Source organism: Macaca fascicularis, chromosome 18 (genome assembly GCF_037993035.2).
Source record: "Macaca fascicularis isolate 582-1 chromosome 18, T2T-MFA8v1.1".
Classification (NCBI taxonomy): domain Eukaryota; kingdom Metazoa; phylum Chordata; class Mammalia; order Primates; family Cercopithecidae; genus Macaca; species Macaca fascicularis.
This window is the reverse complement of record NC_088392.1, coordinates 38,880,669-38,893,336: the sequence shown is the minus strand read 5'-3', so window position 1 is coordinate 38,893,336 and position 12,668 is coordinate 38,880,669. Positions and strand designations below refer to the sequence as shown.

The window sequence follows — 12,668 nt, the reverse complement described above, 5'->3', positions numbered from 1 at the left end:
ATTTCTGGCTCTAAGATTTACTGTGTGACTTTGGGCAAGTTATAGTAACATGTCTAAGGCTCAGTGATCTTTTGTGAGATGGGGAGAAGCTCTTGTGAGGTTTGTGAAAACTGAGCGTGAAGATATCTGGTATTGAGCCCAGCCGGTGGTAGGCACTAAACGAACATCAATTTCTTTTTCCTTACCTACTTTTTCAGTGATTCTCAAAGGAAGTTCTGTGTATATCTTCAGATTGATCCTTTAGTATTCCAGTTTTAATTGAATGAAAAGTAAATGAATTAATTACTTTTTTAAAACCAAAGTCCTCATATTGATATTTTATTTAGATAAATCCAATTGTTTTCCATCCTAGTAAGTTCTTTTTTTTTTTTTTTTTTTTTGAGATGGAGTTTCACTCTTGTTGCCCAGGCTGGAGTGCAATGGCGCAATCTCCGCTCGCTGCAATCTCCGCCTCCTCGGTTCAAGCGATTCTCCTGCCTCAGCTTCCCGAGTAGCTGGGATTACAGGAGCCTGCCACTAGGCCCAGCTAATTTTTGTACTTTTAAAGGAGATGGGGTTTCACTATGTTGGCCAGGCTGGTCTCGTACTCCTGACCTCAGGTGATCCACCTGCCTAAGTCTCCCAAAGTGCTGGGATTACAGGTGTGAACCACTGTGCCTAGTTCCTAGTAAGTTCTTTTGATAGGACAGAGATCTGGTCATTGATGTATTCCTACTGGCTGTATCAATTAGGAAGGTTTTAACTGCAATCAAGTATCAGGATACCTAAGTCATAGAAGAATCTTGTTTTTGTTTTTATATATTTTCAGTTTTTTAACACGACGCAGAAACCCAAACATGGGGGTCATTAGCATTGGTCGGCTGCTCAGGGGTGACATCAAAGATCTCCATTCTTTCCATCTTTTTACTTACTCTGCTGTCATCATTATGCCAAGTCTTCCTCCTTCTGCTTGTCTGCGATAGTTACCATGTCTGCAGATATCATTCTACATTCAAGGTTGGATGAGTGGGAAAGAGCAACACTGACCACATTTTTTAATCAGAAAAGCCAAGTGTTTATGAGAAGTCCTTCAGCACACTTCTTCTTACATATTTTTGGCTACAACTAGCCACATGGGCACTTCTTTCCAATTGCAAAGAGAGGAAAGGAAATCAGATATTTAGCAAAAGGAAGATGGATAGCCATAATTTGCTTAAACTAATAATAAATAAGTCATCAACTAAACCACCTGGAACAAAATCAAGAATTTTTGCTGCTCAATGAATCTGTCATCTGAAAAATTTAAAGCATTCTTGGTCCTGGGTCTGCTACCCTCAGCTTTCATCAGGTATAGATATCTCAGATATACTTCCACAATTGAGATTAAACTGCCGGGCGCGGTGGCTCAAGCCTGTAATCCCAGCACTTTGGGAGGCCGAGACGGGTGGATCACGAGGTCAGGAGATCGAGACCATCCTGGCTAACACGGCGAAACCCCGTCTCTACTAAAAACACAAAAAATTAGCCGGGCGAGGTGGCGGCGCCTGTGGTCCCAGCTACTCGGGAGGCTGAGGCAGGAGAATGGCGGGAACCCGGGAGGCGGAGCTTGCAGTGAGCTGAGATCTGGCCACTGCACTCCAGCCTGGGTGACAGAGCGAGACTCCGTCTCAAAAAAAAAAAAAAAAAAAAAAAAGAGATTAAACTTATATAAATCTCCAATTTTTTGATATGTTTGCTTTATCAATAAAAAAAAAAAAACCCTCTCTGTGAAAGCAGGAAGCTGGATTAGGTGATTTATTGAGATTTCTCACAGGTCGAAGACCTATGATGCAAAATTCAACATAAGAATGGCAAGGATCAGGGGGCTGAGGCAGGAGAATTACTTGAACCTGGGAGGCGGAGGTTGCAGTTAGCCAAGATCGCACCACTGCACTCCAGCCTGAGCAACAGAGGGAGACCCTGTCTCGAAGTAAAAAAAGAAAAAAGAATGGCGAGGGTCCTGTGCGTACTTCTTACATAAGTGTAAAAACACAATTACTATGCCTTTATCTGAACCTTATTCAACTTATGATGTGTAAGAATCCCAAGTTCTATTTCAGAAAGTTCTCTCTTTCTCTTTTTGCAGCTCAATTTTCCTTCATAAGTAAACTAATCTGTACTTTTTGTTATTAATACCATTCCAAACAATTTGAACCAATTATCATTCAATTATTCTACAAACATTCACAAAGCACTTACTCTGTGCCTAGCACTGGGAATATAAAGACGTAGAAGAAACAATTTCTTATTTGCAAGTTTATAATCTGGGAGGGAGAAAAATTTGTAAGCTAGTAATGTATAAGAAATAAGATGTCATAGGTGTAATCATTTTTAAAATATATATAAAGGTGAAGGGGGAAATAACAAGGCAGGAGTGGTCAGTCCTTGATGGGGTGGAGTCAGAATTCTAAAAATCTGATTTAACATCAGAGACTTTCTCCAAAACTAGCATCTTCTGGATTGCTCCAACAGTGTCAGCTCTAACTATAAAAAGGATCTGGTTTTGCCTAATATTGCAAATGAGATGTTTAGTTGGGAGTTGAAATCGTATTTTCAAGGGATTTGTTCAGATGTGTTTTCTCTTGGTTAACAATCACACATGTTCTGAACTCTTTAATTAAGGATTCGTAAATCAGGGGGGTAGCATTTCTCTGTTTTCAGTTATGACACAGACATTCATCATCACCTACCATGCTGATCTCAAGTTTGTGGGAAGATAGCCAAAAGAAAAAGTATTGATTCCCTACTTTCCTTTGGGCTCAATGAGAAGTCACTCATTTTTTTTCCTTCTTGGTCACTTAGCTCCACTGATAGACACATTTGTATATGACACTGGGAAGTGAGTGAGCATCTACCATAATCACCAGCTTCTGTATTCATTTCCTCAACTCTTAGCCAGGTAAAGATGAGATTAGAAATTCAGTAACTTCATGTATCACCAGTGTCTTCCAAACTGCAGACTCCGACTCACGGATGGATCATAAAATCCAATCAGTGGGTCTTCATTAGCACTTTTTTTTTTTTTTTTTTTTTTTTTGAGATGGAGTCTCGCTCTGTCACCAGGCTGGAGTGCAGTGGTACGATCTTGGCTCACTCCTACCTCCGTCTTCCAGGTTCAAGCGATTCTCCTGCCTCAGCCTCCTGAGTAGCTAGGACTCCAGGTGTGCACCACCATGCCCAGCTAATTTTTGTATTTTTAGTAGAAACGGGGTTTCACCATGTTGACCAGGATGGTCCTGATCTCTTGACTTCGTGATCTCCCTGCCTCGGCATCCCAAAGTGCTGGGATTACAGGTGTGAGCCACCACACCAGCCTTAATCAGCTTTAAAAAAAAAATAGAAAAAAGAATAGAATAGAAAAATATCAGAATGCATTTCACCTAGTAAGATAAAAGTTAGATCATGAAATTTTTGTTGCAGGTCTGCATGGGTGTGTCTGTGTGTGTGTGTATTGAGTCACAACATAAAAGATATTTCTTACTATGTCACTGTCAAAAAATTAAGCCACAAAATCAGACACTAATTCCCATGAAGGCACTTATTAGCCATCTAGCAAGTATTTGTTGAATTAAACTGATTTGTATGTGTGCTTATATATCTATTCAACAAATACTTACTAAGACTGTGTACACAACATTGATCATTACCATCCCTCATTTAAATGTTGTGAAAATGTAGGACACCAACAGGCTGTCAGTTAGTCAGACTCAGTAAATGTTTTCTAGGAATAAATCATCCCACTTACCAGGACTGTTCCATAATTTTTAATCTAGCTTAACCCCCGCCTACAGTATAAAATAGATTTTGAGATATCTAAACAGGTATCCAGGAAAAAGGAAGCCATGAAAGCATCAGGTGCAATGGATTATCAGCAAACAAAGCCTTCTGATCCTTATTAGTCTCAAGAACACAAGTCATGTCCTAGTTCAAACCCCTCTGTCTTAATCAGGGCAGGCTGGCACAGTGTCCTGTATCCCAGCTTAGATGGTGTCACAGGTCCTGGTCCCCAGTGTTCCTTTTTCAGGCTTTGGGTGCTGAGCACTTACCTGTTCTGACTACATTGGGCCCCCTCCCAAGCCAGCAGAGCTGCCACTGGAAGCTTCGCCCTCCCTGGAGGCCACATTCTCAGCACCCCTCGGTGGGCACAGCTCCTCGCTGTCCAAAGTCATCGCAGTTCTCAGTGCCCAAGATGTGCCCCAAGGGCCTCACACCATGCCCGGAGGACTACCACTTGCCAGACCCAGGCCAAGCCCACAGATGCTGCACCAAATGCTCTTTCATCTCTTTTGTCTGCATGAAGTAGAGCCTCCTATAGATTCCAGAGTTCTCTACCTGCCTTGGGCAGGGGAACCACGTTAGGGCAGGGGCATCAGGTGAAGAATGCACCAATGCCTAAAACTCGCCTCTGACCTGCTCACAGCCTGGTACTGTGATGCTCCACAGATACATCAGAGGTGGGATAAGTTTCTTCTCCCCTCACCCTCCCTACACCAAAACAGAGAATACATCTGTCCCCATCAACAGGGAACTGGGGCTCTGTGATGTTCATTACCTCTGCCACAGCGTTCAAGTGTTTTCTGAAGCAGGGGCTTATCACACCCCTGTCCCTGCCTCCCAAAGTCAGACATAGTCCTGTAATCTAAGCTCCATAGCCTCTGGGCTACCCTGGTGGAAGTCCAACCTGGGTCAGTCAGATAAAGGGTGAGCACTTACTTCCACAGGTAGAAAACAACATCCTGAAAGTTATCTTTTCCTGTGTCCTGAATGGATCTACCTGACACTGAAGCTTAAGGGATCTGTGAGTGTTTCTCTCTCTTGCTCTCAACCAAAGCCTTCGCCATGGGCTTGTTCTCCTTCCTTTTGTCTGCCTGAAATTCCCCAGGACCTGGAGCCCCGGGAACCAGGGCTACAGGACAGGCTGTCTCCGTTGCCTGCCCTTTGTGTGAGCTCATTCCTATTGCAGATTCAGGAAAAGAGCATCACAGTCAGTGGGCAGCAAAGGGTTGTACTGGCTAAGGAAGCATGACTGGCTCTTTCTTCCACCCCTCCAAACCCTCCCTAGTGGTTTATCATTATGGATGCTGTTTGGTTTGTTTACAGAGTACAGCCCTTCAGGGGGCCACCAGATTCCTGTGGGGAGAGTTAGAGAGGGGAGGGTGTGAGTAGCTTCAGTGGGATGGGACGCAAGAGCCGTTACCCAGACAGAATCTGCAAAAGGCTCCATTTTGTTACCCTTGGTCCCAAATCCAAACATCCCACCCACCAGTGTCTGTCTCTCAGAACAACCTAGAGTTCCAGAGCCCAATCACTGAAACCCTCTTAAGGAGATCCAGAGACAGAAGAGAACTTCTTGGTCATCTCTTGTGATGTGGAATATCAGTTACTTTCCAGGATTTCCTTCTAATTAAAAAAATCCAGCAAGCAGCAATGAGTTTTGAGGCTGCCAGTTGTCTGGTTTGGGGTACTGCAGCAAAATGGTTAAAAACTTGCTCTTGGAATAAGATCTGGGATCAAATCCCAGCTTTGCCACTTGCCAGATGACTCTTGAAGCCTCAGTCTCCCTGATTATAAAATAGGAACAACACCACAGCCTACCTTATCAGGCTGTTACGAGGATTGATTAAGAGAACTTTGTTAGGCTCCAAGTATAGTATCTGGCACACAGGAAGCACTCGATAAATGTTAACTATTGTTACTATTATTATTGGCAATTACAAGAATTAGTGAAAAGAGCAGAACAAGGTAATTAAGACTAAAACAAACCATATAGCATCTACAAAGCTACATCCTTACTTCCAAGTAAAAACGAAATTGGTTCTATTTCAGTGTATTCTACTTGCTTGCTTGTCCACTCGACAATGCATTAGATACACAGAATGTGGTATAGTGGAAAGAATATGGGCTCTAGTGTCAGAATTGTGCTTAAATCCCTTTCTTCTACTTCTTGAGAGATTTGGACAAATTTTTTAAGCTCTCTGAAACTTGGTTTACTCATCTATAAAATGGGAGTAACAATTATAGCTTGCAGGGTTGTCCTAAGGATTAAAAAGCCTCTCCTCCCATCTCCATCCCCTGTAGGCTGGCAGCTTCTCTCCTGTGCACAAACAGCATTCTTCGCCTTCTCCATGGGAGCCCTTATCACGTTGGACCATATTGTCCCCTCCACTAGAGTGTACACTGCTTTTTTTTGAGACGGAGTCTTGCTCTGTCGCCCAGGCTGGAGTGCAGTGACACTATCTCAGCTCACTGCAACCTCTGCCTCCCGGGTTCAAGCAATTCTCCTGCCTCAGCCTTCCAAGGAGCTGAGACTATAGGCACGAACCACCATGCCAAGCTAATTTTGGTATTTTTAGTAGAGATAGAGAGTTTCACCATGTTGGCCAGGCTGGTCTGACTTCAAGTGATCCGCCCCCCTCAGCCTCCCAAAGTGCTGGGATTATAGGCATGAGCCACCTCGCCCGGTCAAGTGTACACTTCTTAATTGAAATGAGTCTGTTTGTTTTCAATCCCCGGCATGTAGTGCAGTCCTTGGACACAGCACATGTTCAGTAAAAGCTTGCTAGCTTATTGAATGAAAAAATAACTGAAAATGGCAGAAAAAATAGGTTTTGTAGGAAAAATAAAATTCCTGTATTACATATATTCTAGGGAAGAGTGTTAGTAGCTATATCATAGCTGTGTTCCATGTTGAACTTTTTTTCTTTTTTCTTTCTTTCTTTTTTTTTTTTTTTCTTTTTTGCTGTAGTAGATGTAATTTGATTTGGGTGCTGTTCAAATCTTCATAATAAGTGGTGTTACATGTCATCTCACCATACCCCCGTGTCCTCTGAGCTCTGTATTAGCTAATCTTGCTTCTAAATATTCCTCTGAATGGAAATCTTTTCTTATGTTATCATTACACAAACAACACATGGTCACAAAAAGTCACAAGTACAGATAAACTAAATAAAAAATAAACCTAAAACAAATTCTACCATCAAATAATTACTGTTAACATTTTGGATGCAGCCTTGTAAGTTTTCTTTTAACACAGACTTGAGATATAATTCACACACTGTGTTAGTTAGCTAGGTCCATATGTTAGTCAGGGTTATCCAGAGAAACAGAACCAAGAAAATGTGTATTGAGAGAGAGAGAGAGAGAGAGAGAGAGGAAGAAATATATATTTTAAGGAATTGGCTTACACGATTTTGTATATGCAAGTTCAAAATCTGCTGACAGGCTGGAGACCCAGGGAAGAGTTGCAGTTCAAGTTCAAAGGCAGTCTGCAGAATTTCTTCTTACTCAGGGGAGGTCAGTTCTTATTTTCTTAAGGACTTCAACAGATTGAATAAGGTTCAACCACATTTTGGAGGGTCATCTGCTTTACTCAAAGTCCATTGATTAAATGTTAATCTCATTCAACAAACACCTTCACAGAAACATCCAGAATAAGGTTTGACTAAATATCTAAATACTGTGACCCAGCTAAGTTGACAGATAAAATTGATTATCACAGACTCCCATAACAAAGTACCACAGACAGGGCTGTTTAAACAACAGAACTTTATTTTCCACAATTCTGGAGGCTAGATACCGGAGATCAAGGTGTTCATACGGTGGGTTTCTTCTGAAGCCTCTCTCGTTGGCTTGAGTCTTTTCCCTGTGTCTTCAAATGGTCTTCCCTCTGTCTGTTTCCTAATCTTCTTCTCTTCTTATAAAGAAGCCTATCGTATTAGATTAGGGCCTAATGACCTCATTTAACCTAATTAACTCTTTAAAGACTCTATCTTCAAATACGGTCACATTTTGAAGTACTGGGTGTTAGGACTTCAACATATGAATTTGGGGAACCCGTGTCAGCCCATAACACTTACTGTACAATTCAATGTTTTTAACACTGAAGAAGGAGGATCACAGCTCTATTTCTAATTGAGGAAACTGAGGCCTGGAGATTAGTCCAAGGCTACACAGTTAGAGTCCAGCAGAGGAAAACCACATGGCTTCCTTCAAGGGGGAATTTGAGATACTCAGTCACTTGCTCAATTGTATTATTTTTTTTTTTTTTCGAAACAGGGTCTCACTCGTATTGCCCAGGCTGTAGTACAGTGGCATGACCTCAGCTCACTGCAGCCTCGACTTCTCAAGCTCTGGTGATTCTCCCACCTCGGCTTCCTCAGTAGCTGGGACTACAGGTATACACACCCACACCTGGCTAACCTTTTGTATTTTTAGTAGAGATGGGGTTTTGTCATGTTGGCCAGGCTGGTCTTGAACTCCTGGGCTGAAGTGATCCGCCCACCTCAGCCTCTCAGAGTGCTGGGATTACAGGTGTGAGCCACTGTGTTTGGCTTGTACTGTTTCTTCAAGTGTCAAGATAAGAATTTTTCCAGCTCTGTAATATAAATTACACTTGTATGATTTTGCCATGGCATATCCCATAGATATACCAACTGTATGATTTGTGCTGCTACATATTTGCTTCTTCTCTCTGGTTCATCGGCATGTTACAGTCATATCCTTCAGTGTCCTATTTATTACCCCTTGGTTGTATGTACAAATCACCCTTCTCAGCTGGTGGAGAGTTATCCAAATCAAAGCATTGACTTTTCACCCATATACATAAAGTTAGCTCCTAACATGAATATCAGGAAAGAATCATAATATTAATTGTTCAGAAATGCCCCAACATTATCCTCACTTGGAAGAGACAAGCCAGTTAGTTCTATTTGCATTATTTAAAAAGGACAATGAGAAATGTCAAGGTAAATTATGAAATGGGTTATGTAACTTTTAATTAAAAAACAAACAAAAAAAAAAACAGAAGGGGAGAATTTCCTTCCTAGTTATGTGCATCCTTACTGGTTACTCTGACTTTTCGTTACTTATTTACTAAAGTGACTTCAAGGACAGCATTCGGCAGTCACTCACAAACCTCTAGCCCCAGAGTTTTCAAGCAATATCACTGTACATTTTGAAGACACCCACCCTGGTATACTACCGTTTTAATAGAACAAATAAATAAAGTTGTTCTTAGGTGGGGTTTCCCAAAGAAAGCATTGTAGGACACAAAGATTGCAAGGGATTGAAAATGCTATTCACAATTTTGTATGACAGGGTAGGCGCTGGTAAAAAAGAAAGCAGGCTAGACTAATGTATTTTTGGTGGAACCTAGTTTACTGGATTTAAGGGCCCCAAAAGTTAGCAACAATATATTCTGCACTGTTATAAACACAACTGTGTATTGTTTGTCCTCTCTGTAATTATATCAGAACAACCCTAACATCAAAGGGTTGCAGAATTACATAGCAAACCCAGAATAGCCTGTGGTTTGGAGGCTGAATAGACAGCTCAATTACCCAGATCAAATATCTACCGGTGATATCAGTTTAGGGCCACACTCTGGCTTTGCTTTGTGGTGCGAGGATATTCCAGGCCTAAAATCTGGGAACAGGCCACTACTTCTCGGGGCAAAAGTCATAGGCTGCTCAAAGTTGTTGCTCTTGTCCCATTCCAATTTATTCCCCTTCCAGCTTGACAAGCCAGTCCACACCCAAATTTCCAGCTCTTCAGGTTCAAGAATAGAACCAGACGGCTGGGCATGGTGGTTCACACCTGTAATCCCAGCACTTTGGGAGGTCGAGGCAGGTGGATCACCTGAGGTCAGGAGTTCAAGACCACCCTGAGCAACATGGTGAAACCCCGTTTCTACTAAAAATACAAAAATTAGCCAGGCGTGGTGGCGTGCGCCTGTAATCTCAGGTATTTGGGAGGCCGAGGCACAAGAATCACTTGAACCCAGGAGGCAGAGGTTTCAGTGAGCCAAGATCATGCCACTGCACTCCCACCTGGGCAACAGAGCAAGCCTCCATCTCAAAATAAGAATAGAACCAGAGATGTGAACCTTTGTCATTCTAGACAAAAACATGGATGCTACACAGGTATATGCATCTGCCTATTTGCTACACTCACCTCCCAAAACAGAAACACAAACCTTGTCACTTCCTCACATACGCAGCTACGAAGAATAACCTAAGCCCATTACAGATTGCTTTTTGCTTATCTATGATGTAATTATCTATTAATAATAAAATTAAAAAGCTACCTGGATTAGAGTTCTCCAGAGAAACAGAACCAACTCTTCTGTCGGTAGAACAGTAGATAGATAGATAGATAGATAGATAGATAGATAGATAGATAGATAGACTCTTTCTTGCAACCTCTGCCTCCCAGGTTCGAGAAATTCTCATGCCTCGGCCACCTAAGTAGCTGGGATTACAGGTGTGCACCATCACATCCAGCTAATTTTTGTATTTTTAGTAGAGACAGGGTTTTGCCATGTTGGCCAGGCTGGTCTCAAACTCCTGACTTCAAGTGATCTGCCCACCTCTGGCTCCCAAAGTGCTAGGACTGTAGGCATGAACCACTGCACCCAGTCCGTCCGTCTTTCTTTCTTTCTTTCTTTCTTTCTTTCTTTCTTTCTTTCTTTCTTTCTTTCTTTCTTTCTTTCTTTCTTTCTTTTTCTTTCTCTTTCTTTCTTTTCTTTCTTTCTTTCCTTCCTTCCTTCCTTCTTTTTCTTTTTCACCTTCCTTCCTTTTTTTCCATCCATCCTTCCTTCCTCTCTCGCTGTCTCTCTTTCTCTTTCTGTCTTACAAGGTGTTGGTTCATGTAATTATGGAGGCTGAGACATCCCACAATATGCCATTTGTAAGCTAAAGACCCAGGAAAACCAGTGATGTGGTTTAACAGCCTCAGCAAGTCAATGGTGTACATTCAGGTCTGCGTCTGAAGGCCTAAGAACCAGAAGCACTGAAGGTAAAAGATCAATGTCCCAGCTTAAGTGGTCAGGCAGAGAGTGAATTCAGCCTTCCTCTGCCTTTTTGTTCTACTCAGGCCCTCAAAGGGGAATGATATCCACCCGCACTGGGGAGGAAAAACTGCTTTAATCTGTTCACCAACTCAAATACTAATCTCATCCAGAAACACCTTCACAGACACACTCAGAAATAATGTTTAATCAACTGTCTAGACATCCCATGACCCTGTGAAGTTAACACATACAAGTAGCCATCATACTACCATTAACAACATAAATTGGTTTTCAGATGAACTCATTAAAATATAGAATCCTGGCCGGGCATGGTTGCTCATGCCTGTAATCCCAGAACTTTGGGAGGCTGAAGCAGGAGGATCACGAGGTCAGGAGTTTAAGACCAGCCTGACCAACATGGCGAAACCCCGTCTCTACTAAAAATATAAAAACTAGCGGGGGTGGTGGTGTGCATCTGTAATCCCAGCTACTCAGAAGACTGAGGCAGGAGAATCTCTTAACCCGGGAGGCAGAGGTTGCAGTGAGCCAAGATTACGCCACTGCACTCCAGCCTGGGCAACGACAGAGTGAGACTCCACCTCAAAAAAAAAAAAAAAAAAGTAGAATCCTGAAAGTACAGGACACATTCATATCAATAAGGACTCAGTTTCTTCAGCTCAACTTAAGGTTGGGGCTTCCTTCCCAATTCTCCTGTCTTGGTCTAATGCCATCACCAATTTCTCAATCAGTCAAGCTTAAAATTCTAAAACTTGGAGTCATTTTTGACTCACTCTTCTTTTTTCTCTCTCTTATCCCATTAGTCATCAACTTCTGGGCATCATTTCTTTGAAAAGTGTGATGTTTTCTCTTCTTCCCTTCCTTCTCAGTCAGTGCAGTCCTTAGAAACCACACACTGATTATAACATCGCTTACTCTAGGCTCCTCTGCATTCCATCTGCCCATCACATCCTTGCCAAATATCCCTAGAACACCATCCCCATTGAGTCATTCCTTAGCTCAAACACCAGCATGGTGGTTCCCTGGGACCTCTACAATATCGGTCTATAGTTCACTATCAGCTTTCCAAGTTTCTTCATAAGTGAGCTTCCTCCAGGAGACTTTCTCCTTCTGGATGGCAAAACTGGTCTTGCTGACCCTCTGTTGTAAGCCTGCACAATATGTAACACGGAGTAGGTAGTGAGTAAATTACAGCCAAATGCATTGAGAAACCTTGAAGCCCATGGAGTAGGTCCTATCTCCCATTGCATTATAATTACTGGTATAGAGTAATGAGTGGTATGGATGTTTTGCTTTTGTACAGGTGAGAAAGCACAGAAAGGGCATTTTGACAGGTCAGCGCTCTGCATGATCTTGTAAGTTCTTGAGATCCTTCTTAGATGCAGAACAAGAAAACACAACTATTTCATGAGCACTTATCAATAATAGCACAGACTTAGAGAAAGTGATGTGAGACTTTTAAAAAAGTTTATTATACATAATTTGAATTTATAATAAATATCCTGATACGAGCTCATCGACCTTCTTTTGTCAGTTATGCTTACACACAAATCACAGTCACTATAAATAGGGCCACTTGAAAACAAAAATAAAGGACAAATGACTTTGGGCAAGCCACTTAACATTTCTGGGCTGCACATTTCTTTTTTTTTTTTTAGAGAGAGAAAGGATCGCTTTATAAACCAGGCTGAAGGGCGGTGGTGTGAAGTGCATAGTTTACTGCAGCCTCAAACTCCTAGGCTCAAGCAATCCTCCTGCCTCAGCCTTCCAAGTAGCTGAGACTACAGGCACATGCCACCACGCCCTGCAAATTCGTCATCTTAAAATGAAGAGGTGGCACAAA

General features: G+C 42.1%; 1 protein-coding gene across 10 annotated transcripts in view; it reads right to left on the bottom strand.

Annotated features, from left to right (window-relative positions):
- Positions 1-7,350, bottom strand: part of MRO (maestro) — a 45,406-nt gene extending 38,056 nt beyond the window's left edge. For 6 of the 10 annotated variants that reach the window (XM_074022224.1, XM_074022226.1, XM_074022227.1 and 3 more), the window contains exon 1: positions 7,203-7,350. The gene's annotated coding sequence lies outside the window, so the exon portion shown is untranslated. Of the gene's footprint in view, positions 1-3,118; positions 3,342-7,202 lie in introns of all 10 variants that reach the window. The other 4 variants (XM_065533806.1, XM_065533812.1, XM_065533817.1 and 1 more) reach the window with 1 other exon arrangement.
- Between the last annotated feature and the right edge of the window lie 5,318 nt (positions 7,351-12,668).